Source organism: Bombus bifarius, unplaced genomic scaffold, assembly GCF_011952205.1.
Source record: "Bombus bifarius isolate JDL3187 unplaced genomic scaffold, Bbif_JDL3187 scf7180000009125, whole genome shotgun sequence".
Lineage (NCBI taxonomy): Eukaryota > Metazoa > Arthropoda > Insecta > Hymenoptera > Apidae > Bombus > Bombus bifarius.
Genome location: NW_022884914.1, coordinates 3,372,602 through 3,379,693, shown reverse-complemented (window position 1 = coordinate 3,379,693; position 7,092 = coordinate 3,372,602). Strand labels below are relative to the sequence as shown.

At 35.3% G+C, this 7,092-nt stretch overlaps 1 protein-coding gene across 2 annotated transcripts in view; it reads left to right on the top strand.

Annotated features, from left to right (window-relative positions):
* LOC117213646 (probable serine/threonine-protein kinase dyrk2) overlaps positions 1–7,092 on the top strand; it is a 267,253-nt gene that overhangs the window by 120,051 nt on the left and 140,110 nt on the right. The gene's annotated exons all lie outside the window — the stretch shown is intronic.

Sequence of the window (7,092 nt, the reverse complement as noted above, 5' to 3'; positions counted from 1 at the left end):
TTGAAAAAATTTTCTTTTTCTTTTTTTCTATTTTTCGTTTGACCGGAAAGTTTTCTTATATTTATACAGTAGTAAAAATGTTCGTTTTCTTTTTATCCAATAGCGTTTGGTTAGAGAATTTTCCAATCCAAAAAGAAACGGATCGTTGACGCAACATTCAAGAAAGGAATTCAAGCGATTTTATTTTGCAAAATTCGAAAAGTTAGAGAGAAGGAAAACGCAATTGGGTCAAAAGAATTTTAAAAAGCGTAACAGGGTTAAGTTCTTTCTTTTATGTTAGGTTTTCTACGAACTCATTGTGTAAATTACAAAATTATCGACGAAGGATTTTAGTACAATTGGAATCGTTGTTCCGACTGGTTGTTTAAACATGTCAATGTTACACTATAGTATAATTATTTTTCGATTCATGTATTTATGTCTATGTAGATGGATTATGTGTTACTAGGGCATGCATGTTGTTCATCGTGTAGTGAAATCATATGGTTAAGCATTCAACTGCTTTTACTTCGCGGTACTGTTATTATAGCGAAAGCCAAACATTTTAGTCGTCATTACAACATCTAATCGTTAATAATTTTCCTTTAGCTACATCGTCATGCTTCTTTTCTGCATTTCATAAAATTCTATCTTATTTCATCTTAAAATTCTTAATTCTTAAAATTCTCTCTTATTGGAGTACAGTTCAAGGTGAAAAATTTTTAAATGAAAAATGTAGGCTAATCAGAGTAAATAGGTTAAAGTATAAAATACCGTTCGTATGATTCGACAAAGGTTGAGAAATTAAAGGACCGTGTTTCATAAGTAGATAAATGATTTTAAGCACACAAAATCACTAGCCTGGATTATGGGCTCTGTAATATCATTGATGGAAAAAGTGTTCTTTGTCATTAGCGTCCATTAACGTTTCAGCCATGTCCGTTTCTGTTACGTAAAGTTCGTTACATTAAAACGTGACCAAAGAAAAATTACATTCTCACATCAGTATATATGTCGTGTATATGTTTTATGTACAATATAGCGATAGCAATAGAATGAAAAGAATTTCTGAAGTTTATAAATGGAGACGGAAATTGAAGTATTTTATGAATCATTTATTCTTTTCGTATATCTTCTTATTATTACTGACCTCTTATTTACGTTCACGCATTTTTTAATGCCTACATCAACGCTATTCGATTGGAAAATTTCATTACAAAGCGAATGAAAAGATTCATCTCCAACAGATACTACGTTATCATCTATCCAGATTGATGAATTGTTCAGAAAAGTGATGACGAAGTTTGCTACTTCGTGATGAATATAGCAACTCGCAAATAACATCCGCGTATATTTATTGAAAGACATTTCTAGCGAGTTGGTAATATCGGTCAAGTGTCAAACTTTATATATCGTGCACCTTAACGATTGAATTGAGGGAATCTCCAGAGAATAAGCACTCAAAATCTGAGTCAAGGTTGTCGCAAATAATCTTACCTTTAAATAATTTCACTCCTTTGATTCAGTACTTCCCCTTTCATGATCAATTCGATTTTTGAAAGTGTCGTAATATCAGCGTAGCTGCAACGTTAGTACTATACAATAAACGTCTAACGTTTAATTTCTCAAGGATCAAACGATCAACTTCGATGGAGTTAATCAACTTGTCGTTTAAGTGGCTCAATCGGTAATGAAAAAATGTTCGTCATGACGCAAGAAAATACGATACTAAAAGTTCCTTTGGAAAACAGAACGCCGTCTAAGTATCTCTGCGTCAGTCTCTGGTGTTACTCAAATTTGAGACGTCGTTAGATTTCTTCGAGTGACAATTACTCGCGAGAAAAGCAACACGTAATGGGCCTATCGCGAGTCACTTAGCTGCTCTAGCGTCGGACTATCACCGATGCTAGCCACGGTATGAGCATTAATGGACGTATTTCCGGGACACGAGGTTGGCTAACGTAAATGAGACGAGATAGAATGGCCGTGCACTGTGACCTGAATTTCTTTAAGGGCACCAGTTCGAAGGGTGATCGTTCACGTAGACTTGTTACAGTTCAAGAACAGGGACATAACCCATTTAAGACCTATTTCAGTTCAGAGGAAACTATTGACAAGTACATCGCTGAAACCGCATTCAATTGCATTCGTGCAACCATATAAAGGAATAGTAATTACTGGACGATCTTTCTTTTGATTGCTCGGGTTATTTCTTTATTGTTGACAGTGGAAATTTCGTACTAATTTAATTTGCTGTAATCGATGTCTAATCTGTCGATGGTTAATATTCTGCAATATTGGTAATTTCATTGAGGATTTTGGTTTCTTCGTTTATCGGACAGTTTCTATGAAGCTAATATCTCCTGATTGTATTAGGTTGTCCGAAAAGTGTCTTTCTTTTACGGACACGTTTTTTACAACAACGCATCTTTATACAAACATGAAAGTTAATCTGTCAAATGTTGTGATCTTTATCTTGATAGAACAAAATGGATCATACGTAATTCGATAAAATAATATAAAACGAAAAATGTTGTGCATCCATTATTTCCTTATGAAACGAAAGAAACTTTTCGGACGACCTAACGACTGATCTTGAATGTTAGATTCTTTGGTCAATGATCGATTATCGTCATTTGAAGATGTAAAACTATGTAGGACGCATATAGTGGTCTTACAACATTCGGTCACTCTGTTCACGAATGGAAGTACCCTAACTGAATCTTCAGTTAATTCAGCACGAAGGTTGAGTAACAAATGAACTTCAACCGCAACTGACTAGTGACGCTAGAAAACTCATTACTTGGAAGCTTCTCTATTCTACAAATCTATTAAACAAACCTTTTGTATGCGTACATAAATCAAGTCATTCGTTAGAAACAGTATAGTACATATATCATGTTGAACGATATACAACTTAGCAATTTAATTACAGACTTCCAGCTTTCTTTATTACGATATCTACTATAACTTCATTTTTCTCCGTCAATTAAAAGTATTAGTTTTGCACCCATTTTCGTTAACTATACGTGGATTAATAATACAATTTCATAATAAAATTTCACCATACATTTCACCATTTTTTGTTTAACACGAAACGATAAATTCAATACAAACCAAATATTCGACGAATCTCGAATGTACCTAGTAAATATTTCAACGATCATAAACCAGAGAGATCAGGAGAAATACACGCAGCACGATATATCGACGAGATCATACCAGTGGTTGGGAAAAAAGAGGGACACGGACTAGACGATCGGCTATCACGCGAAACGCGTATCAGTTTTGTTGCGCGAACGCCGGTTTGCCTGAAATCGAAACCCAGTTCTGTTAGGTCGCAAATATTGTTGCATTCGCTTTTGACAAGCGGCACCGTTAAGCCTTCGTTGCGGCAACGTCAGACGTGATTCATATCTGCTCGACATTGAGCCATTGGCGAAACGTTATACTCTTATTCCGGGTGTAGCTCCCAACCTGCATAAACCATGCAGAAAGCAGAATTACTTCTGGTTCCAATGTTATTCCGCTTACAGGAAATATTTGCAGATGTTTCGCGTTTTTTCAACGAGGCTTGTTTCTTAATGAAGCCTTTAGGATTTCTTTCCGGAATGAATATATAATTTTTATAATCGTATGAAATTATTTTTCCAATCCTCTTACATAATGACCTCTTCATTTAGGTTTTCAATAAACAAATTTAAAACATTAAGGATTATTCGCTTGACGACGAGCTGCGGTTAAGTAACTTAAAACTTATACGTGTATGTAACTTTCGCATTTGCTGTGTCTCATTAATCGCTTTCCTATTTATAGAACATTGTAATCCGTCGAGAAGCACTGAATTTTCAAACAAGTTGGGATAATCGATCGTTTGTGTTTCCACGTGCGTGTTTAAATAGTCTACATAGTATGTCCACATTAGGGGGATTCATGTGAAATTGTTTTTCGGCCTGTTGAACATAAGAGGATGATATTTATCGCTGATGTACGAGGAAATATTTAGCGTTCGCTGAATTGTCTTTTAACTATTCTGTCACAGAATGGTCGATTCGATATTTCTGTCTACTTATTATCAATTATACTGAAAAAAAAGAATACGTGTTCGAATAATTCTACAAAAGATACAAGTATCGTTTAAATCGAAAAACAAAATTCTACGGTATAAATCTTCACGTACAACAAATAAAATCACGTTAAGGTTACACGGAGGAAGAAAAAGGAGCGACCAGAATGGCTCAGTAATTCCATTACATCAAATTACCTACAAAAATGATGGATCGAGTCCAAGAAATCGAATCATGTTGCACTCGTTTCCATCAAATTTAACAGAATGGATTTGTTATCCCAGTGATAAATAGATGCTATCGAAGATAAAATTAGCATCGTTTATGTGCCACAATGATCCGATGTACGAACAGGGATGACAGTGATACAGGACAAATTCTATGTAGAATTGACATGAGCGTGGTCTTTCATTAATACGAGACACCTGTAAATCTGGTAACGATCGCATACACCGCACGAAAAGCAATTCAACCCTGATCCCTATCAACGTCTGCAAACGAGCACACGGTGCTTAAATCGATCGAAAATTGCCAGTCAAGAATTGGATCAAGCTTGTCGTGTCTGGAAGCACGTGTAGTACACGGAGAGACAATACGTTCACATTGCTACACATTTCCCCTTGTGCAGCCTGGACAAATCGATAGCGAGGACCCTGTAACTCGGCCACCCCTACCATCGCCGCCCTTCTATCGATACACGAAACCATTCTCCAGACGCGATGTTGAGAATCTCTTATTAGATTAATTATTAATCCATTATTAATATCATAATCAGGACAGAGTAAATATAGGAGTGGCGGAAGGCTAGTCATGCTCTGTAAATTGGATATTATTAATTAAGTATTAAATGTTTAAATATGCGAGCATTAAATATAAACAAGCGTATCAATAATGTTCTAATTACTAATAAATGTTAAAATAAATAATGTTCTATCGAGGAAGGTCGCAACCTATTGCCACTTTGCCAACTTATCGTAAAATATTAAATACAAGCTTGACAAAAATTATCTTTTATTTAAATGAGACACTTTTCAGACTTTAGAATTGATTCTATAATTGTTCTAAAGTCGATATAGAATGAGAAATATAATTTAAATTAGAGTAATAATTTAACAATTTACACCAAGTTCAAATATTTTTTTTTTTTTTTTTCGATTTTATGATCAAAATTCTACGTATCTGCTTTAAAAACCAAATTCTACACAATGTATTTGTTTAAGCTTGGAATTCAGAAGCTATGTATTTCAAGAGAATTAAAGAGAAAAGACAGTGTCTTCTACAAACTTATACAGGATTTTCCAAGGAAAGCTGATTCCTGCCAACAGTGTTACTCATCACTGTAAATAACAAATGCCTACCACCTCCTTTTCTGTTCGAAATAGTTCTAATAGAAACGACTAAGGAAATACATCATCCTACCGCAGCTAGAGTTGGAAAACTAAATATTCGTAAAGTAATAATTAACTACGTTAATGCTTGTAGACTAGAGGTTGACGATCATGTTGAAAAGAATAAGTAACGTATAGATACTGGAAATTGAACGTTCAGTGAAACTTTCTGCTCGTCTTATGTCTCTTTCAGCACACTACAAGTGTCTGTATCTCCTTTATCTTTACAGTCTCTAGAGAATGCAAATTAGCGTCTTCTCTCAGTACATCTGCTACCGGCAAATGCGTGTACCGAGTTTATAATCGTATGCACACACGCGTTGCTTCCATTCCTCCTGTCGTTTGGTCGTGCATTGTTTGCGATATAAGGTCTAACGTGTTCGATCGAGAGAACGAGCCTCGTACGTGATAAGACAACAAACTAAGGACAGATGCGTCTTATCTTGGCTCTGATTGACACGATCTGCTACCTGTCTTCCGATATTACGTACTTAAGCGATCGTAGGTATTAATGATATTAAGTAGATAATTGAAATTTGGAATTTAAACGTGACTTTTTCACGCTACAGTTAAATTCGGTACTTGGCTCGATCGATAGTTTAATCGAAATTTAATTGCGTGCATGAAATTCGAATGAAATACTATGATTACGCATTATAGATACATAGATATGTATTTTTGAGATGATTTCTAGAAATGTCACATAATTACTCGCTTGATCATAATTAATCAATTTTAAAAGATTATTTTATAAAAGTATACATATATGTGAACATTTAGGTAATTGTGACTGCATACGGCATATGTTTCGTATAATCATGTCATGACATCGTTCTCTGTCAGGGATGTTTGTGAAAGAAAGATTAAATAGGCTACCAAAATAAGGAGCTAGAGAAATGAAGAAAGCGTTACTTATGTCTTAAGTTGTAGGTTTTTATTTTTATTAAATTTTTACAGAGCTTAGATATGGTAAGAAAACTATCGATTGGAGAAGTTTACTTTAATATGTGTGCAAACTAGTTCCGGAAATCTAGCTTCGATTGCGGAGCTTTGAATTTCCTTGGTGGTATTTGCTAATAAACTCAATTCCGGCTCGACTGTGGACACACCTGAAGTTTAGTTAGTTCCTCTAACGATCGATCTTGGAGGATGCAGCATTTCAAGGATTAAATAACGCTAATCACTCAATTAGTCCAATTACGTAATTTATTTCGTTGGTAAATCTCACAATTTCAGTTTGTACGAAATTCATCTTCGTTGACTGCACTGATTAAAAAGACTACGTAGAAATTCTAAAAACACTAGGCCAGAATTTCTCTGCAATTTTACCGCTGTAAATTTCCATTCGATTTGCTCCGTGGAATGATTAAAAGGACAAAAATGAGCCGATTGATTAACTACGGTAATTTGTGAAAATTACTTGGAAAACGAATCATCGCATTATCAAATTCTCCGAATTATCCAGTTCGACGAAAACACGATTAAAGGACAGGTCATCGTATTATGGAGGAGCAAGGCTGTTTCCGCGTTAACGCGCGAACAGTTTTCGAGATTCCACGAGTATGGATGAGAATCGCGCTGGTTTTTCCGCGTTTCATGCGGGTCACGCGTGTCAACGAGCTCACGAACTTTTAACAAGTTTGTATTCCGAGTGCAGA